Here is a 24,353-nt window from a genome sequence, read left to right as displayed (position 1 = left end):
ACATAAGTACAAACGACTGACTTTTCTTACTGTCTATGTTTTGAACCATTCCTGTGACACTAGTTATGGATTCCGATGCTTCACTTCAGGTTTACTGTATTCCTTGGACTTTCCTATTGACGATGATACACAGTTATTGCATCGGAATTAAATACAAAAGGCACAATGCCAACTTATGTACAAGAAAACTGACCCATCTTACTGTCTATGATATGAACCATTCCTGTGACACTAGTTATAGATTCCAATGCTTCACTTCAGGTTTACTGTATCCCTTGGACCTTCTTATTGACGATGAAACACAGAAATTGCATTGGAATTAAATAGAAAAGGCACAATGCCGATGTAAGTAAAAGAAGACTGAGTCTTCTTACTGTCTGTGTTTTGAACCATTACTGTGACACTAGTTATAGATTCCGATGCTTCACTTCAGGTTTACTGTATCCCTTGGACCTTCTTATTGTGATGAAACACAGAAATTGCATCGGAGATAAATACAAAAGGCACAATGCCGACTTAAGTACAAGAAGACTGACTGTTTTTACTGACTATGATTTGTACCATTCCTGTGACTCTAGTTATAGATTCGGATGCTTCCCCTCAGGTTTACTGTATCCCTTGGACCTTCTTATTGACGATGAAACACAGAAACTGCATCGGAATTAAATAGTAAAAGCCCAATGCCGATGTAAGTACAAGAAGACTAAGTCTACTTAATGCCTGTGTTTTGAACCATACCTGTGACACTGGTTATTGGTTCCGATGCTTCACTTCAGGTTTACTGTATCCCTCTCATCTTCTTATTGACGATGAAACACTGATATCGCATCGGAATTAAATACAAAAGGCACAATGGCGAATTATTTACAAGAAGACTGACTCTTCTTACTGTCTATGTTTTGAACCATTCCTGTGACACTAGTTGTATACTCAGATGCTTCACTCCAGGATCAATGTATCCCTTGGACCTTCATATTCACGATGAAACACAGAAATTTCATCGGAACTAATTAGAAAAGGCACAATGCAGACTTAAGTACAAGAAGACTGACTCTTCTTACTGTTTATGTTTTGAACCGTTCCTGTGACACTAGTTATAGATTCCGATGATTCATTCCAGTTTTACTGTATCCCTTGGACCTTCTTATTGACGATGAAACACAGAAATTGGATCGGGATGAAATACAAAAGGCACAATGCCGACTAAAGTACCCGAAGACTGACTCTTCTTAGAGTCTATGTTTTGAACCATTCCTGTGACACTAGTTATAGATTCCGATGCTTCACTTGAGGTTTACTGTATTCCCTGGACCTTCTTATTGTGATGAAACACAGAAATTGCATCGGAAATAAATACGAAAGGCACAATGCCGACTTAAGTACAAGAAGACTGACTGTTTTTACTGACTATGATTTGTACCATTCCTGTGACTCTAGTTATAGATTCGGATGCTTCACTTCAGGTTTACTGTATCCCTTGGACCTTCTTATTGACGATGAAACACAGAAACTGCATCGGAATTAAATAGTAAAAGCCCAATGCCGATGTAAGTACAAGAAGACTAAGTCTTCTTAATGCCTGTGTTTTGAACCATACCTGTGACACTGGTTATAGGTTCCGATGCTTCACTTCAGGTTTACTGTATCCCTCTCATCTTCTTATTGACGATGAAACACTGATATCGCATCGGAATTAAATACAAAAGGCACAATGGCGAATTATTTACAAGAAGACTGACTCTTCTTACTGTCTATGTTTTGAACCATTCCTGTGACACTAGTTGTATACTCCGATGCTTCACTCCAGGATCAATGTATCCCTTGGACCTTCATATTCACGATGAAACACAGAAATTTCATCGGAACTAAATAGAAAAGGCACAATGCAGACATAAGTACAAGAAGACTGACTCTTCTTACTGTTTATGTTTTGAACCGTTCCTGTGACACTAGTTATAGATTCCGATGATTCATTCCAGTTTTACTGTATCCCTTGGACCTTCTTATTGACGATGAAACACAGAAATTGGATCGGGATGAAATACAAAAGGCACAATGCCGACTAAAGTACCCGAAGACTGACTCTTCTTAGAGTCTATGTTTTGAACCATTCCTGTGACACTAGTTATAGATTCCGATGCTTCACTTGAGGTTTACTGTATTCCCTGGACCTTCTTATTGACGATGAATTACAGAAATTGCATCGGAATTAAATACAAAAGGCACAATGCCGACTTAAGTACAAGACGATTGACTTTTCTTACTGTCTATGTTTTGAACCATCACTGTGACACTAGTTATAGATTCCGATGCTTCACATCTGGTTTACTGTATCCCTTGGACCTTCTTATTGACGATGAAATGCCGATATTGCATCAGAATTAAATAGAAAAGGCCCAATGCCGACTTAAGTACAAGAAGATTGACGATTCTTACTGACTATGTTTTGAACCATTCCTGTGACACTAGTTATTGATTCCGATTTTTCACTTCAGGGTTACTGTATCCCTTGGACCTTCTTATTGACGATGAAACACAGATATTGCATCGGAATTAAATAGAAAAGGCGCAATGACGACTTAATTACAAGAAGACTGTCTCTTCTTACTGTTTATGTATTGAACCATTCCTGTGACACTAGTTATAGATTCCCATGCCTCACTTCAGGTTTACTGTATCCCTCTGACCTTCTTATTAACGATGAAACACAGAAATTGCATCGGAAATAAATACAAAAGGCGAAATGCCGACTTAAGTACAAGAAGACTGACTCTTCTTACTGTCTATGATATGAACCATTCCTGTGACACTTGTTATAGATTCCGATGCTTCAATTCAGGTCTACTGTATCCCTTGGACCTTCTTGTTGACGATGAAACACAGAGATTGCATCGGAATATAATACAAAAGGCACGATGCCGACTTAAGTACAAGAAGACTGACTCTTCCTACTGTCAATGTTTTGAACCATTCCTGTGACACTAGTAATAGATCCCGATGCTTCACTTCAGGTTTACTGTATCCCTCTGATCTTCTTATTGAGGATGAAACACAGAAATTGTATCGGAATTAAATACAAAAGGCACAATGTCGAGTTAAGTACAAGAAGACTGACTGTTCCTACTGTCTATGTTTAAAACCATTCCTGTGACACTAGTTATAGATTCCGATGTTTCACTACCGGTTTACTGTATCCCTCTGATCATCTTATTGACGATGAAAAACAGAAATTGCATCGGAATTAAATAGAAAAGGCACAATGTCGACATAAGTACAAACGACTGACTTTTCTTACTGTCTATGTTTTGAACCATTCCTGTGACACTAGTTATGGATTCCGATGCTTCACTTCAGGTTTACTGTATCCCTTGGACTTTCCTATTGACGATGATACACAGTTATTGCATCGGAATTAAATACAAAAGGCACAATGCCGACTTATGTACAAGAAAACTGACCCATCTTACTGTCTATGATTTGAACCATTCCTGTGACACTAGTTATAGATTCCGATGCTTCACTTCAGGTTTACTGTATCCCTTGGACCTTCTTATTGACGATGAAACACAGAAATTGCATCGGAATTAAATAGAAAAGGCACAATGCCGATGTAAGTAAAAGAAGACTGAGTCTTCTTATTGTCTGTGTTTTGAACCATTCCTGTGACACTAGTTATAGATTCCGATGCTTCACTTCAGGTTTACTGTATCCCTCTCATCTTCTTATTGACGATGAAACACAGAAATTGCATCGGAATTGAATACAAAATGCACAATGCCGACTTAAGTGCAAGAAGACTGACTCATCTTACTGTCTATGTTTTGAACCATTCCTGTGACACTAGTTATAATTTCCGATGCTTCACTACAGGTTAACTGTAACCCTTGGACCTTCTTATTGACGATGAAACACAGAAATTGCATCGGAATTAAAAACAAAAGGCACAATGCCGACTTAAGTACAAGAAGACTGACTCTGATTACTGTTTATGTTTTGAACCATATCTGTGACACTAGTTACAGATCCCCATGCACCACTTCACGTTTATTGTATCCCTCTGACCTTCCTATTGACGATGAAACACAGAAATTGCATCCAAATTAAATACACAAGGCACAATGCCGACTTAAGTACAAGAAGACTGACTCCTCCTACTGTCTATGTTTCGAACCATTCCTGTGACACTACTTATGGATCCCGATGCTTCACTTCAGGTTTACTGTATCCCTCTCACCTTCTTATTGACGATGAAACACAGAAATTGCATCGGAATTAAATACAAAAGGCACAATGCCGACTTAAGTACAAGAAGACTGACTCTTCTTACTGTATATGTTTTGTACCATTCCTGTGACACTAGTTATAGATTCCGATGCTTCACTTCAGGTTTACTGTATCCCTTGGACCTTCTTATTGTGATGAAACACAGAAATTGCATCGGAGATAAATACAAAAGGCACAATGCCGACTTAAGTACAAGAAGACTGACTGTTTTTACTGACTATGATTTGTACCATTCCTGTGACTCTAGTTATAGATTCGGATGCTTCACTTCAGGTTTACTGTATCCCTTGGACCTTCTTATTGACGATGAAACACAGAAACTGCATCGGAATTAAATAGTAAAAGCCCAATGCCGATGTAAGTACAAGAAGACTGAGTCTTCTTAATGCCTGTGTTTTGAACCATACCTGTGACACTGGTTATAGGTTCCGATGCTTCACTTCAGGTTTACTGTATCCCTCTCATCTTCTTATTGACGATGAAACACTGATATCGCATCGGAATTAAATACAAAAGGCACAATGGCGAATTATTTACAAGAAGACTGACTCTTCTTACTGTCTATGTTTTGAACCATTCCTGTGACACTAGTTGTATACTCCGATGTTTCACTCCAGGATCAATGTATCCCTTGGACCTTCATATTCACGATGAAACACAGAAATTTCATCGGAACTAAATAGAAAAGGCACAACGCCGACTTAAGTACAAGAAGACTGACTCTTCTTACTGTTTATGTTTTGAACCGTTCCTGTGACACTAGTTATAGATTCCGATGATTCATTCCAGTTTTACTGTATCCCTTGGACCTTCTTATTGACGATGAAACACAGAAATTGGATCGGGATGAAATACAAAAGGCACAATGTCGACTAAAGTACCCGAAGGCTGACTCTTCTTAGAGTCTATGTTTTGAACCATTCCTGTGACACTAGTTATAGATTCCGATGCTTCACTTGAGGTTTACTGTATTCCCTGGACCTTCTTACTGACGATGAATTACAGAAATTGCATCGGAATTAAATACAAAAGGCACAATGCCGACTTAAGTACAAGACGATTGACTTTTCTTACTGTCTATGTTTTGAACCATCACTGTGACACTAGTTATAGATTCCGATGCTTCACATCTGGTTTACTGTATCCCTTGGACCTTCTTATTGACGATGAAACGCCGATATTGCATCAGAATTAAATAGAAAAGGCCCAATGCCGACTTAAGTACAAGAAGTCTGACGATTCTTACTGACTATGTTTTGAACCATTCCTGTGACACTAGTTATTGATTCCGATTTTTCACTTCAGGGTTACTGTATCCCTTGGACCTTCTTATTGACGATGAAACACAGATATTGCATCGGAATTAAATAGAAAAGGCGCAATGCCGACTTAATTACAAGAAGACTGTCTCTTCTTACTGTTTATGTATTGAACCATTCCTGTGACACTAGTTATAGATTCCCATGCCTCACTTCAGGTTTACTGTATCCCTCTGACCTTCTTATTAACGATGAAACACAGAAATTGCATCGGAAATAAATACAAAAGGCGAAATGCCGACTTAAGTACAAGAAGACTGACTCTTCTTACTGTCTATGATATGATCCATTCCTGTGACACTAGTTATAGATTCCGATGCTTCAATTCAGGTCTACTGTATCCCTTGGACCTTCTTGTTGACGATGAAACACAGAGATTGCATCGGAATATAATACAAAAGGCACGATGCCGACTTAAGTACAAGAAGACTGACTCTTCCTACTGTCAATGTTTTGAACCATTCCTGTGACACTAGTAATAGATCCCGATGCTTCACTTCAGGTTTACTGTATCCCTCTGATCTTCTTATTGAGGATGAAACACAGAAATTGTATCGGAATTAAATTCAAAAGGCACAATGTCGAGATAAGTACAAGAAGACTGACTGTTCCTACTGTCTATGTTTAAAACCATTCCTGTGACACTAGTTATAGATTCCGATGTTTCACTACCGGTTTACTGTATCCCTCTGATCTTCTTATTGACGATGAAAAACAGAAATTGCATCGGAATTAAATACAAAAGGCACAATGACGACTTAAGTTCAAGAAGACTGACTCTTCTTACTGTCTATGTTTTGCACCATTCCTGTGACACTAGTTATAGAGTCCGATGCTTCAATTCAGGTCTACTGTATCCCTTGGACCTTCTTATTGACGATGAAACACAGAGATTGCATCGGAATATAATACAAAAGGCACAATGCCGACTGAAGTACAAGAAGACTGACTCTTCCTACTGTCAATGTTTTGAACCATTCCTGTGACTCTAGTAATAGATCCCGATGCTTCACTTCAGGTTTACTGTATCCCTCTGATCTTCTTATTGTCGATGAAACACAGAAATTGCATCGGAATTAAATACAATAGGCACAATGTCGAGTTAAGTACAAGAAGACTGACTCTTCTTACTGTCTATGTTTAAAACCATTCCTGTGCCACTAGTTATATATTCCGATGCTTCACTACAGGTTTACTGTATCCCTCTGATCTTCTTATTGACGATGAAACACAGAAATTGCATCGGAATTAAATGCAAAAGGCACAATTACGACTTAAGTTCAAGAAGACTGACTCTTCTTACTGTCTATGTTTTGAACCATTCCTGTGACAATAGTTATAGATTCCGATGCTTCAATTCAGGTCTACTGTATCACTTGGACCTTCTTATTGACGATGAAACACAGAGATTGCATCGGAATATAATACAAAAGGCACAATGCCGACTTAAGTACAAGAAGACTGACTCTTCCTACTGTCAATGATTTGAACCATTCCTGTGACACTAGTAATAGATCCCGATGCTTCACTTCAGGTTTACTGTGTCCCTCTGATCTTCCTATTGACGATTAAACACAGAAATTGCGTCGGAAGTAAATACAAAAGGCACAATGCCGACTTAAGGTCAAGAAGACTGACTGTTTTTACTGACTATGTTTTGAACCATTCCTGTGGCACTAGTTATAGATTCGGATGCTTCACTTCAGGTTTACTGTATCCCTCTGACCTTCTTATTGACGATGAAACACAGAAATTGCATCGGAATTAAATAGAAAATGCACAATGCCGACTTAAGTACAAGACGACTGACTTTTCTTACAGTCTATGTTTTTAACCATTTCTGTGACACTATTTATAGATTCCGATGCTTCACTTCAGGTTTTCTGTATCCCTCTCATCTTCTTATTGACGATGAAACACAGAAATTGCATCGGAATTAAATACAAAAGGCACAATGCAGTCTTAAGTACATGAAGACTGACTCACCTTACTGTATATGTTTTGAACCATTCCTCTGACACTAGTTATAATTTCCGATGCTTCACTTCAGGTTTACTGTATCCCTTGGCCCTTCTTATTGACGATGAAACACAGAAATTGCATCGGAATTAAATACAAACGGCAGAATGCCGACTTAAGTGCAAGAAGACGGACTCTTCTTACTGACTATGCTTTCAACCATTCCTGTGACACTAGTTATAGATTCCGATGTTTCACTTCAGGTTTACTGTATCCCTCTGACCGTCTTATTGACGATGAAACACAGAAATTGCATCGGAATTTAATACAAAAGGCACATTGCCGATTTAAGTACAAGAAGACTGACTCTTCTTACTGTCTATGTTTTGAACCATTCGTGTGACACTAGTTATAGACTCCGATGTTTCACTCCCGGTTTACTGTATCCCTTGGACCTTCTTGTTGACGATGAAACACAGAAATTGCATCGGGATTCAATACAAAAGGCACAATGCCGACGTAAGTAAAAGAAGTCTGACTTTTCTTACTGTCTATGTTTTGAACCATTCCTGTGACAATAGTTATAATTTCCGATTCTTCACTTCAGGTTTACTGTATCCCTTGGACCTTCTTATTGACGATGAAACACAGAAATTGTATCGGAATTAAATACAAAAGGCACAATGCCGACTTAAGTGCAAGAAGACTGACTCTTCTTACTGACTATGTTTCAATCATTCCTGTGACACTAGTTATAGATTCCGATGTTTCACTTCAGGTTTACTGTATCCCTCTGACCGTCTTATTAACGAGGAAACACAGAAATTGCATCGGTATTAAATACAAAAGGCACAATGCCGAATTAACTAGAAGAAGACTGACTCTTCTTACTGTCTATGTTTTGAACCATTCCTGTGACTCTAGTTATAGACTCCGATGCTTCACTCCAGGTTACTTTATCCCTTGGACCTTCTTGTTGACGATGAAACACAGAAATTGCATCGGAATTAAATACAAAAGGCACAATGCCGACGTAAGTAAAAGAAGTCTGACTTTTCTTACTGTCTATGGTTTGAACCATTCCTGTGACACTAGTTATAGATTCCGATGCTTCACTCCAGGTTTACTGTATCCCTTGGACCTTCTTATTGACGATGAAACAAAGAAATGGCATCAGAATTGAATAGAAAATGCACAATGATGACTTAATTACAAGAAGTCTGACTCTTCTTACTGACTATGATTTGAACCATTCCTGTGACACTAGTTATAGATTCCGATGCATCACTTCTGGTCTACTGTATCCCTTGGATCTTCTTATTGACGATGAAACAGAGAAAATGCATCGGAATTAAATACAAATGGCACAATGCCGACATAAGTACAAGAATACTGACTCATCTTACTGTCTATGATTTGAACCGTCCCTGTGACACTAGTTATAGATTCCGATCCTTCACTCCAGGTTTACTGTATCCCTTGGACCTTCTTATTGACTATGAAACACAGAAATTCCATCGGAATTAAATACAAAAGGCACAATGCCGTTTTAAGTACAAGAAGACTGACTCTTCTTACAGTCTATGTTTTGAACCATTCCTGTGACACTAGTTATAGATTCCGGTGCTTCACTCCAGGATTACAATATCCCTTGGACCTTCTTATTGACGATGAAACACAGAAATTTCATCTGAATTAAATAGAAAAGGCACAATGCCGACTTTAGTACAAGAAGACTGACTCCTCCTACTGTCTATGTTTTGAACCATTCCTTTGACACTAGTTATAGATCCCGATGCTTCACTTCAGGTTTACTGTATCCCTCTCACCTTCGTATTGACGATGCAACACAGAAATTGCATCGGAATTAAATACAAACGGCACAATGCCGACTTAAGTACAAGAAGACTGACTGTTTTTACTGATTATGTTTTGAACCATTCCTGTGACACTAGTTATAGATTTGGATGCTTCACTTCAGGTTTACTGTTTCCCTCTGACCTTCTTATTGACGATGAAACACAGAAATTGCATCGGAATTAAATAGAAAAGGCACAATGCCGACATAAGTACAAACGACTGACTTTTCTTACTGTCTATGTTTTGAACCATTCCTGTGACACTAGTTATAGTTTCCGATGCTTCACTTTAGGTTTACTGTATCCCTTGGACCTTCCTATTGACGATGAAACACAGAAATTGCATCGGAATTAATAACAAAAGGCACAATGCCGACTTAAGTACAAGAAGACTGACTCTTCTTACTGTTTATGTTTTGAACCATTTCTGTGACACTAGTTATAGATTCCCAAGAACCACTTCAGGTTTATTGTATCCCTCTGACCTTTCTATTGACGATGAAACACAGAAATTGCATCGGAATTATATACAAAAGGCACAATGCCGCCTTATGTACAAGAAAACTGACCCATCTTACTGTCTATGATTTGAACCATTCCTTTGACACTAGTTATTGATTCCGATGCTTCACTTCACGTTTACTGTATCCCTCTGACCTTCTTATTGACGATGAAACACAGAAATTGCATCGGAAATAAATAGAAAAGGCACAATGCCGACTTAAGTACAAACGACTGTCTTTTCTTACTGTCTATGTTTTGAACCATTCCTGTGACACTAGTTATAGATTCCGATGCTTCACTTCAGGTTTACTGTATCCCTTGGACCTGCCTATTGACGATGAAACACAGAAATTGCATCGGAATAAAATACAAAAGGCACAATGCCGACATATGTACAAGAAAACTGACCAATCTTACTGTCTATGATTTGAACCATTCCTGTGACACTAGTTATTGATTCCGATGCTTCACTTAAGGTTTACTGTATCCCTTGGACCTTCTTATTGTGATGAAACACAGAAATTGCATCGGAGATAAATACAAAAGGCACAATGCCGAATTAAGTACAAGAAGACTGACTGTTTTTACTGACTATGATTTGAACCATTCCTGTGACACTAGTTATAGATTCGGATGCTTCACTTCAGGTTTACTGTATCCCTCTGACCTTCTTATTGACGATGAAACACAGAAATTGCATCGGAATTAAATAAAAAAGGCACAATGCCGACTTAAGTACAAACGGCTGACTTTTCTTACTGTCTATGTTTTGAACCATTCCTGTGACACTAGTTATAGATTCCGATGCTTCACTTCAGGTTTACTGTATCCCTTGGACCTTCCTTTTGACGATGAAACACAAAAATTGCATCGGAATTAAATACAAAAGGCACAATGCCGACTTAAGTACAAGAAGACTGACCCTTCTTACTGTCTATGATTTGAACCATTCCTGTGACACTAGTTATAGATTCCGATACTTCACTTCAGGTTTACTATATCCCTTGGACCTTCTTATTGACGATGAAACACAGATATTGCATCGGAATTAAATAGAAAAGGCACAATGCCGATGTAAGTACAAGAAGACTGAGTCTTCTTACTGCCTGTGTTTTGAACCGTTCCTGTGACACTAGTTATAGGTTCCGATACTTCACTTCAGGTTTACTGTATCCCTCTGACCTTCTAATTGACGATGAAACACAGAAATTGCATCGGAATTATATACAAAAGGCACAATGCCGAATTAAGTACAAGAAGACTGACTCTTCTTACTGTCTATGTTTTGAACCATTCCTGTGACACTAGTTATAGACTCCGATGCTTCACTCCAGGTTTACTGTATCCCTTGGACCTTCTTATTGACGATGAAACACAGAAATTGCATCGGAATTAAGTACAAAAGGGACAATGCCGACTTAAGTAAAAGAAGTCTGACTTTTCTTACTGTCTATGTTTTGAACCATTCCTGTGACACTAGTTATAGATTCCGATGCTTCACTTCAGGTTTACTGTATCCCTTGGACCTTCTTATTGACGATGAAACACAGAAATTGCATCGGAATTAAATAGAAAAGGCACAATGCCGACTTAAGTACAAGAAGACTGACTCTTCTTACTGACTATGTTTTGAACCACTCCTGTGACACTAGTTATCGATCCCGATGTTTCACTTCAGGTTTATTGTATCCCTCTGACCTTCTTATTGACGAGGAAACACAGACATTGCATCGGAATTAAATAGAAACGCCACAATGCCTACTTAAGTACAAGAAGACAGACTCTTCATACTGGCTATGTTTTGAACCATCCAGTGACACTAGTTATAGATTCCGATGCTTCACTTCAGTTTTACTGTATCCCTTGGACCTTCTTATTTACGATGAAACACAGAAATTGCATCGGAATTAAATACAAAAGGCACAATGCCGACTTAAGTACAAGAAGACTGACTCTTCTTACTGTTTATGTTTTGAACCATTCCTGTGACACTAGTTATAGATTCCCATGCACCACTTCAGGTTTATTGTATCCCTCTGACCTTCCTATTGACGATGAAACACAGAAATTGCATCCGAATTAAATACAAAAGGCACAATGCCGACTTAAGTACAAGAAGACTGACTCCTCCTACTGTCAATGATTCGAACCATTCGTGTGACACTAGTTATAAATCCCGATGCTTCACGTCAGGTTTACTGTATCCCTTGGACCTTCTTATTGACGATGAAACACAGAAATTGCATTGGAATTAAAAAGAAAAGGCACATTGCCGATGTAAGTACAAGAAGACTGAGTCTTCTTACTGCCTGTGTTTTGAACCATTCCTGTGACACTAGTTATAGGTTCCGATGCTTCACTTCAGGTTTACTGTATCCCTCTCATCTTCTTATTGACGATGAAACACAGAAATTGCATCGGAATTAAATACAAAAGGCACAATGCCAACATAAGTACAAGAAGACTGACTCTTCTTACTGTCTATGTTTTGAACCATTCCTGTGACACTAGTTATTGACTCCGATGCTTCACCTCTTGTTTAATGTATCCCTTGGACCTTCTTATTGACGATGAAACACAGAAATTGCATCGGAATTAAATACAAAAGGCACAATGCCGACTTAAGTAAAAGAAGTCTGACTTTTCTTACTGTCTATGTTTTGAACCATTCCTGTGACACTAGTTATAGATTCCGATGCTTCACTCCAGGTTTACTGTGTCCCTTGGACCTTCTTATTGACGATGAAACACAGAAATTGCATCAGAATTGAATAGAAAATGCACAATGATGACTTAAGTACAAGAAGACTGACTCTTCTTACTGACTATGATTTGAACCATTCCTGTGACACTAGTTATAGATTCTGATGCTTCACTTCATGTTTACAGTATCCCTTGGACCTTCTTATTGACGATGCAACACGGATATTGCATCGGTATTAAATAGAAAAGGCACAATGCCGAATTAAGTACAAGAAGACTGACTCTTCTTACTGTCAATGCTTTGAACCATTCCTGTGACACTAGTTATAGATTCCGATGCTTCACTCCAGGTTTACTGTATCCCATGGACCTTCTTATTGACGATGAAACACAGAAATTGGATCGGAATGAAATACAAAAGGCACAATGCCGACTAAAGTACCAGAAGACAAACTCTTCTTACAGTCTATGTTTTGAACCATTCCTGTGACACTAGTTATAGATTCCGGTGCTTCACTCCAGGTTTACTGAATCCCTTGGACCTTTTTATTGACGATGAAACACAGATATTGCATCAGAATTAAATAGAAAAGGCACAATGCTGACTTAAGTACAAGAAGACTGACGCTTCATACTGACTATGCTTTGAACCATTCCTGTGACCCTAGTTAGATATTTCGGTTTTTCACTTCAGGGTTACTGTATCCCTTGGACCTTCTTATTGACGATGAAACACAGAAATTGCATCGGAATTAAATAGAAAAGCCACAATGCCGACTTAAGTACAAGACGACTGACTTTTCATACTGTCTATGTTTTGAACCATTCCTGTGACACTAGTTATAGATTCCGATGCTTCACTTCAGGTTTACTGTATCCCTTGGACCTTCTTATTGACGATGAAACACAGAAATTGCATCGGAATTAAATAGAAAAGGCACAATGCCGACTTAAGTACAAGAAGACTGACTCTTCTAACTGACTATGTTTTGAACCACTCCTGTGACACTAGTTATCGATCCCGATGTTTCACTTCAGGTTTATTGTATCCCTCTGACCTTCTTATTGACGAGGAAACACAGACATTGCATCGGAATTAAATAGAAACGCCACAATGCCTACTTAAGTACAAGAAGACAGACTCTTCATACTGGCTATGTTTTGAACCATCCAGTGACACTAGTTATAGATTCCGATGCTTGACTTCAGTTTTACTGTATCCCTTGGACCTGCTTATTTACGATGAAACACAGAAATTGCATCGGAATTAAATACAAAAGGCACAATGCCGACTTAAGTGCAAGAAGACTGACTCTTCTTACCGACTATTTTTTGAACCATTCCTGTGACACTAGTTATAGATTCCGATGCTTCACTTCAGGTTTACTGTATCCCTCTGACCTTCTTATTGACGATGAAACACAGAAATTGCATCGGAATTAAATACAAAATGCAAAATGCCGAATTAAGTACAAGAAGACTGACTCTTTTACTGTCTATGCTTTTAACCATTCCTGTGACACTAGTTATAGACTCCGATGCTTCACTCCAGGTTTACTGTATCCCTTGGACCTTCTTATTGACGATGAAACACAGAAATTGCATCGGAATTAAATACAAAATGCACAATGCCGACTTAAGTAAAAGAAGTCTGACTTTTCTTACTGTCTATGTTTTGAACCATTCCTGTGACACTAGTTATAGATTCCGATTCTTCACTCCAGGTTTACTGTATCCCTTGGACCTTCTTATTGACGATGAAACACAGAAATTGCATCAGAATTAAATAGAAAATGCACAATGATGACTTAAGTACAAGAAGACTGACTATTCTTACTGACTATGATTTGAACCATTCCTGTGACACTAGTTATAGATTCCGATGCTTCACTTCAGGTTTACTGTATACCTTGGACCCTCTTATTGACGATGAAACACAGAAATTGCATCGGAATTAAATAGAAAAGGCACAATGCTGACTTAAGTACAAGAATACTGACTCATCTTACTGTCTATGTTTTGAACCGTCCCTAGGACACTAGTTATAGATTCCGATGCTTCACTCCAGGTTTACTGTATCCCTTGGACCTCCTTATTGTCGATGAAACACAGAAATTGCATCGGAATTCACTACAAAAGGCACAATGCCGACATAAGTACAAGGAGACTGACTCTTCTTACTGACTATGTTTTGAACCATTCCTGTGACACAAGTTATAGATTCCGATACTTCGCTTCAGGGTTACTGTGTCCCTCTGACCTTCTTATTGACTATGAAACACAGAAATTGCATCGGAATTAAATACAACAGGTACAATGCCGAATTAAGTACAAGAAGACTGACTCTTCTTACTGTCTATGTTTTTAACCATATTTGTGACACTAGTTATAGATTGCGATGCTTCACGTCAGGTTTACTGTATCCCTTGGTCCTTCTTTTTGACGATGAAACACAGAAATTGCATCGGAATGAAATACAAAATGCACAATGCCGACTTAAGTACAAGAAGACTGACTCTTCTTACTGTCTATGTTTGTACCATTCCTGTGATTCTAGTTATAGATTCCGATGCTCTACTTCAGGTTTACTGTATCCCTCTGACCTTCTTATTAACGATGAAACACAGAAATTGCATCGGAATTAAATACAAAAGGTACCATGCCGACTTAAGTACAAGAAGACTGACTCTTCTTACTGTCTATGTTTGTACCATTCCTGTGACTCTAGTTATATATTCCGATGCTTCAATTCAGGTCTACTGTATCCCTTCGACCTTCTTATTGACGATGAAACACAGAAATTGCATCGGAATTAAATACAAAAGGCACAATGCCGACTTAAGTACAATAAGACTGACTCTTCTAACTATCTATGTTTAAAACCATTCTGTGACACTAGTTATAGATTCCGATGCCTCACTCCAGGTTTACTGTATCCCTTGGACCTTCTTATTGACGAAGAAACACAGAAATTGCATCGAAATAAAATACAAAAGGCATAATGCCGACTTAAGTACAAGAAGACTGACTCTTGTTACTGTTTATGTTTGAACCATTCCTGTGACTCTAGTTATTGATTCCGTTGCTTCACTTCAGGTTTACTGTATCCCTCTGACCTTCTTATTGACGATTAAACACAGAAATTGCATTGGAATTATATACAAAAGGTACAAAGCCGACTTACATACATGAAGACGGACTCTTCTTGCTGTCTATGTTTTGAACCATTCCTGTGATACTAGTTATATATTCCGATGCTTCACTTCAGGTTTACTGTATCCCTTGGACCCTCTTATTGACGATGAAACACAGAAATTGCATCGGAATTAAATAGAAAAGGCACGATGCCGACTTAAGTACAAGAAGACTGACTCTTCTTACTGTCTATGTTTTGAACCATTCCTGTGACACTACTTATAGATCCCGATGCTTCACTTCAGGTTTACTGTATCCCTTGGACCTTCGTATTGACGATCAAACACAGAAATTGCATCGGAATAAAATTCAAAAGGCACAATGCCGACTTAAGTACAAGAAGACTGACTCTTCCTACTGTCAATGTCTTGAACCATTCCTGTGACACTAGTAATAGATTCCGATGCTTCACGTCAGGTTTACTGTATCCCTCTGTCTTCATATTGACGATGAAACACAGAAATTGCATCGGAATTAAATACAAAAGGCACAATGCCGACTTAAGTACAAGAAGACTGAATCTTCTTACAGTCTATGTTTTGAACCATTCCTGTGACACTAGTTATAGATTCCGATGCGTCACTTCAGGTTTACTGTATCCCTTGAACCATCTTATTGACGATGAAACATAGAAATTGCGTCGGAATTAAACACAAAAGGCACAATGCCGACTTAAGTACAAGAAGACTGACTCTTCTTACTGTCTATGATTTGAACCATTCCTGCGACACTAGTTATAGATTCCGATGGTTCACTTAAGGTTTACTGTATCCCTTAGTCCTTCGTATTGACGATAAAACACAGAAATGGCATCGGAATTAAATACAAAAGGCACAATGCCGACTAAAGTACAAGAAGACTGACTGTTCTTACTGACTATGTTTTGAATCATTCCTGTGACACATGTTATAGATTCCGATGCTTCACTTCAGGTTTACTGTATCCCTCTGATCTTCTTATTGACAATGAAACACAGAAATTAAATCGGAATTAAATATAAAAGGCAATATGCCGACATAAGTACAAGAAGACTGACTCATCTTACTGTCTGTGTTTTGAACCATTCCTGTGACACTAGTTATAGATTCCGATGCTTCACTTCAGGTTTACTGTATCCCTTGGACCTTCTTAATGACGATGAAACACAGAAATGGCATCGGAATCAAATACAAAAGGCACAATGCCGACTTAAGTACAAGAAGACTGACTCTTCTTACTGACTATGTTTTGAACCATTCCTGTGACACTAGTTATAGATTCCGATGCTTCACTTCAGGTTTACTGTATCCCTTGGACCTTCTTATTGACGATGAAACACAGAAATTGCATCGGAATTAAATAGAAAAGGCACGATGCCGACTTAAGTACAAGACGACTGACTTTTCTTACTGTCTATGTTTTGAACCATTCCAGTGACACTAGTTAGAGATTCCGATGCTTCACTTCTGGTTTACTGTATGCCTTGGACCATCGTTTGACGATCAAACACAGACATTGCATCGGAATAAAATACAAAAGGCACAATGCCGACTTACGTACAACAAGACTGACTCTTCCTACTGTCAATGTTTTGAACCATTCCTGTGACACTAGTAATAGATTCCGATGCTTCACTTCAGGTTTACTGTATCCCTCTGTCTTCATATTGACGAAGAAACATAGAAATTGCATCGGAATTAAATACAAAAGTCACAACGCCGACTTAAGTACAAGAAGACTGACTCTTCTTACTGTCTATGTTTGTACCATTCCTGTGACTCTAGTTATAGATTCCGATGCTTCACTTCAGGTTTACTGTATCCCTCTGACCTTCTTATTAACGATGAAACACAGAAATTGCATCGGAATTAAATACAAAAGGTACCATGCCGACTTAAGTACAAGAGGACTGACTCTTCTTACTGTCTATGATTTGAACCATTCCTGTGACACTAGTTATAGATTCCGATGCTTCAATTCAGGTCTACTGTATCCCTTCGACCTTCTTATTGACGATGAAACACAGAAATTGCACCGGAATTAAATACAAAAGGCACAATGCCGACTTAAGTACAAGAAGACTGACTCTTCTAACTATCTATGTTTAAAACCATTCCTGTGACACTAGTTATAGATTCCGATGCTTCACTCCAGGTTTACTGTATCCCTTGGAACTTCTTATTGACGAAGAAACACAGAAATTGCATCGGAATAAAATACAAAAGTCATAATGCCGACATAAGTACAAGAAGACTGACTCTTGTTACTGTCTATGTTTGAACCATTCCTGTGACTCTAGTTATAGATTCCGATGCTTCACTTCAGGTTTACTGTATCCCTCTGACCTTCTTATTGACAATTAAACACAGAAATTTAATCGGAATTAAATACAAAAGGTACAAAGCCGACTTACGTACATGAAGACGGACTCTTCTTGCTGTCTATGTTTTGAACCATTCCTGTGATACTAGTTATAGATTCCGATGCTTAGCTTCAGGTTTACTGTATCCCTCGGACTTCTTATTGACGATGAAACACAGAAATTGCATCGGAATTAAATAGAAAAGGCACGATGCCGATTTAAGTACAAGAAGACTGACTCTTCTTACTGTCTATGTTTTGAACCATTCCTGTGAGACTAGTTATAGATTCCGATGCTTCACTTCAGGTTTACTGTATCCCTTGGACCTTCGTATTGACGATCAAACACAGAAATTGCATCGGAATAAAATTCAAAAGGCACAATGCCGACTTAAGTACAAGAAGACTGACTCTTCTTACAGTCTATGTTTTGAACCTTTCCCGTGACACTAGTTATAGATTCCGATGCGTACCTTCAGGTTTACTGTATCCCTTGGACCTTCTTATTGACGATGAAACACAGAAATTGCGTCGGAATTAAACACAAAAGGCACAATGCCGACTTAAGTACAAAAAGACTGACTTTTCTTACTGACTATGTTTTGAACCATTTCTGTGACACTAGTTATAATTTCCGATGCTTCACTTCAGGTTTCCTGTATCCCTCTGACCTTCTTATTGACGATGAAACACAGAAATTGTATCGGAATTAAATACAAAAGGCACAATGCCGACTTAAGTACAAGAAGACTGACTCTTCTTACTGACTATGTTTTGAACCATTCCTGTGACACTAGTTATAGATTCCGATGCTTCACTTCAGGTTTACTGTATCCCTTGGACCTTCTTATTGACGATTAAACACAGAAATTGCATCGGAATTAAATACAAAATGCACAATACCGACATAAGTACAAGAAGACTGACTCATCTTACTGTCTATGATTTGAGCCATTCCTGCGACACTAGTTATAGATTCCGATGCTTTACTTAAGGTATACTGTATCCCTTAGTCCTTCGTATTGACGATAATACACAGAAATAGCATCGGAATTATATACAAATGGCACACTGCCGACTTAAGTACAAGAAGACTGACTCTTCCTACTGTCAATGCTTTGAACCATTCCTGTGACACATGCTATAGATTCCGATGCTTCACTTCAGGTTTACTGTATCCCTCTGATCTTCTTATTGACAATGAAACACAGAAATTATATCGGAATTAAATACAAAAGGCAATATGCCGACATAAGTACAAGAAGACTGACTCATCTTACTGTCTGTGTTTTGAACCATTCCTGTGACACTAGTTATAGATTCCGATACTTCACTTCAGGTTTACTGTATCCCTTGGACCTTCTTATTGACGATGAAACACAGAAATTGCATCGGAATTAAACACAAAAGGCACAATGCCGACTTAAGTACAGAAAGACTGACTCTTCTTACTGACTATGATTTGAACCATTCCTGTGACACTAGTTATAGATTCCGATGCTTCACTTTAGGTTTACAGTATCCCTCTGACCTACGTATTGACGATGAAACACAGAAATTTCATCGGAATTAAATACAAAAGGCACAATGCCGACTTAAGTACAAGAAGACTGACTCTTTTTACTGACTATGTTTTGAACCATTCCTGTGACACTAGTTATAGACCCCGATGCTTCACTCCAGGTTTACGGGATCCCTTGGACCTTCTTATGACGATGAAACACAGAAATTGCATCGGAATTAAATACAAAAGGCATAATGCCGACTTAAGTACAAGAAGACTGACTCTTCTTACCAACTATGTTTTGAACCATATCTGTGACACTAGTTATAAATACAGATGCTTCACTTCAGGTTTACTGTATCCCTTGGACCTTTCTATTGACGATGGAACACAGAAATTGCATCGGAATTAAATACAAAAGGCACAATGCAGAATTAAGTACAAGAAGACTGACTCTTCTTACTGTCTATGTTTTGAACCATTCCTGTTACACTAGTAATAGATTCCGATGCTTCACTCCAGGTTTACTGTTTCCCTTGGACCCTCTTATTGACGAGGAAACACAGAAATTGCATCGGAAATAAACAGAAAAGGCACAATGCCGAGTTAAGTACAAGAAGACTAACGCTTCTTACTGACTATGCTTTGAACCATTCCTGTGACACTAGTTATAGATTCCGATGCTTCACTTCAGGTTTACTGTATCCCTTGGACCTTCTTATTGACGATGAAACACAGATATTGCATCGGAATTAAATAGAAAATGCACAATTTCGACTTAAGTATAAGAAGACTGACTCTTCTTACTGTTTATGTTTTGAACCATTCCTGTGACACTAGTTATAGATTCCGATGCTTCAGTTTAGGTTTACTATATCCCTCTGACCTTCCAATTGACGATGAAATACAGAAATTGCATCCGAATTCAATACAAAAGGCACGATGCTGACTTAAGTACAAGAAGACTGACTCTTCATACTGTTTATGTTTTGAACCATTCCTGTGACACTAGTTATAGATTCCGATAACTTCAGTTCAGGTTTATTGTATCACTCCGTCTTCTTATTGACGATGAAACACAGAAATTGCATCGGAATTAAATACAAAAGGCACAATGCCGACTTAAGTTCAAGAAGACTGACTCTTCTTACTGTTTATGCTTTGAACCATTCCTGTGACACTAGTTATAGATTCCCATGCACCACTTCAGGTTTATTGTATCCCTCTGACCTTCCTATTGACGATGAAACACAGAAATTGCATCCGAATTAAATACAAAAGGCACAATGACGACTTAAGTACAAGAAGACTGACTCCTCCTACTGTCTATGTTTCGAACCATTCCTGTGACACTAGTTATAAATCCCGATGCTTCACTTCAGGTTTACTGTATCCCTCTCACCTTCTTATTGACGATGAAACACAGATATTGCATCGGAAATAAATACAAAAGGCACAATGCCGACTTAAGTACAAGAAGACTGACTCTTCTTACTGTCTATGTTTTTAACCATTCCTGTGACACTAGTTATAGATTCCGGTGCTTCCCTTCAGGTTTACTGTATCCCTTGGACCTTCTCATTGTGATGAAACACAGAAATTGCATCGGAAATAAATACAAAAGGCACAATGCCGACTTAAGTACAAGAAGACTGACTGTTTTTGCTGACTATGATTTGAACCATTCCTGTGACACTAGTTATAGATTCGGATGCTTCACTTCAGGTTTACTGTATCCCTCTGACCTTCTTATTGACGATGAAACACAGAAATTGCTTCGGAATTAAATAAAAAAGGCACAATGACGACTTAAGTACAAACGACTGACTTTTGTTACTGTCTATGTTTTGAACCATTCCTGTGACACTAGTTATAGATTCCGATGCTTCACTCCAGGTTTACTGTATCCCTTGGACCTTCTTATTGACGATGAAACACAGAAATTGCATCAGAATTGAATAGAAAATGCACAATGATGACTTAAGTACAAGAAGACTGACTCTTCTTACTGACTATGATTTGAACCATTCCTGTGACACTAGTTATAGATTCTGATGCTTCACATCAGGTTTACAGTATCCCTTGGACCTTCTTATTGACGATGCAACACAGATATTGCATCGGTATTAAATAGAAAAGGCACAATGCCGACTTAAGTACAAGAAGACTGACTCTTCTTACTGTCAATGCTTTGAACCATTCCTGTGACACTAGTTATAGATTCCGATGCTTCACTCCAGGTTTACTGTATCCCATGGACATTCTTATTGACGATGAAACACAGAAATTGGATCTGAATGAAATACAAAAGGCGCAATGCCGACTAAAGTACCAGAAGACAATCTCTTCTTACAGTCTATGTTTTGACCATTCCTGTGACACTAGTTATAGATTCCGGTGCTTCACTCCAGGTTTACTGAATCCCTTGTACCTTCTTATTGACGAAGAAACACAGATATTGCATCAGAATTAAATGGAAAAGGCACAATGCTGACTTAAGTACAAGAAGACAGACGCTTCTTACTGACTATGCTTTGAACCATTCCAGTGACACTAGTTATATATTCCGCTTTTTCACTTCAGGGTTACTGTATCCCTTGGACCTTCTTATTGACGATGAAACACAGAAATTGCATCAAAATTTAATAGAAAAGGCACAATGCCGACTTAATTACAAGAAGACTGACTCTTCTTACTGTTTATGTTTTGAACCATTCCTGTGACACTAGTTATAGATTCCGATTCTTCAATTCAGGTCTACTGTATCCCTTCGACCTTCTTATTGACGATGAAACACAGAAATTACATCCGAAATAAATACAAAAGGCACAATGCCGACTTAAGTACAAGAAGACTGACTCCTCCTACTGTCTATGTTTTGAACCATTCCTGTGACACTAGTTATAGATCCCGATGCTTCACTTCAGGTTTACTGTATCCCTTGAACCTTCTTATAGACGATGAAACACAGAAATTGCATCGGAATTAAATACAAAAGGCACAATGCCGACTTAAGTAAAAGAAGTCTGACTTTTCTTACTGTCTATGTTTTGAACCATTCCTGTGACACTAGTTATAGATTCCGATGCTTCACTCCAGGTTTACTGTATCCCTTGGACCTTCTTATTGACGATGAAACACAGAAATTGCATCAGAATTGAATAGAAAATGCACAATGATGACTTAAGTACAAGAAGACTGACTCTTCTTACTGACTATGTTTTGAACCATTCCTGTGACACTAGTTATAGATTCTGATGCTTCACTTCAGGTTTACAGTATCCCTTGGACCTTCTTATTGACGATGCAACACAGATATTTCATCGGTATTAAATAGAAAAGGCACAATGCCGACTTAAGTACAAGAAGACTGACTCTTCTTACTGTCAAAGCTTTGAACCATTTCTGTGACACTAGTTTTAGATTCCGATGCTTCACTCCAGGTTTACTGTATCCCATGGACCTTCTTATTGACGATGAAACACAGAAATTGGATCGGAATGAAATACAAATGGCACAATGCCGACTAAAGTACCAGAAGACAAACTCTTCTTACAGCCTATGTTTGAACCATTCCTGTGACACTAGTTATAGATTCCGGTGCTTCACTCCAGGTTTACTGAATCCCTTGTACCTTCTTATTGACGATGAAACACAGAAATTGCATCGAAATTTAATAGAAAAGGCACAATGCCGACTTAATTACAAGAAGACTGACTCTTCTTACTGTTTATGTTTTGAACCATTCCTGTGACACTAGTTATAGATACCCATGCATCATTTCAGGTTTATTGTATCCCTCTGACCTTCCTATTGACGATGAAACACAGATATTGCATCGGAATTAAATACAAAATGCACATTGCCGACTTAAGTACAAGAAGACTGACTCTTCTAACTGTCTATGTTTTTACCATTCCAGTGACACAAGTTATAGATTCCGATGCTTCACTTCAGGTTTACTGTATCCCTGGGACCTTCTTATTGTGATGAAACACAGAAATTGCATTGGAATTAAATACAAAAGGCACAATGCCGACTTAAGTACAAGAAGAATGACTCCTTTTGCTGACTATGTTTTGAACCATTCCTGTGACACTTGGTATAGATTCGAATGCTTCTCTTCAGGTTTACTGTATCCCTCTGACCTTCTTATTGGCGATGAAACACAGAAATTGCATCGGAATTAAATAGAAAAGGCACAATGCCGACTTAAGTACAAGAAGACTGACTCTTCTTACTGACTATGCATTGAACCACTCCTGTGACACTAGTTATAGATCCCGATGTTTCACTTCAGGTTTATTGTATCCCTCTGACCTTCTTATTGACGAGGAAACACAGACATTGCATCGGAATTAAATAGAAACGCCACAATGCCTACTTAAGTACAAGAACACAGACTCTTCATACTGGCTATGTTTTGAACCATCCAGTGACACTAGTTATAGATTCCGATGCTTGACTTCAGTTTTACTGTATCCCTTGGACCTTCTTATTGACGATGAAACACAGAAATTGCATCGGAATTAAATACAAAAGGCACAATGCCGACTTAAGTGCAAGAAGACTGACTCTTCTTACTGACTATTTTTTGAACCATTCCTGTGACACTAGTTATAGATTCCGATGCTTCACTTCAGGTTTACTGTATCCCTTGGACCTTCTTATGGACGATGAAACACA

The sequence above is a fragment of the Schistocerca serialis genome, chromosome 9 (genome assembly GCF_023864345.2).
Source record: "Schistocerca serialis cubense isolate TAMUIC-IGC-003099 chromosome 9, iqSchSeri2.2, whole genome shotgun sequence".
Taxonomy (NCBI): domain Eukaryota; kingdom Metazoa; phylum Arthropoda; class Insecta; order Orthoptera; family Acrididae; genus Schistocerca; species Schistocerca serialis.
This window is presented reverse-complemented; position numbering follows the sequence as displayed.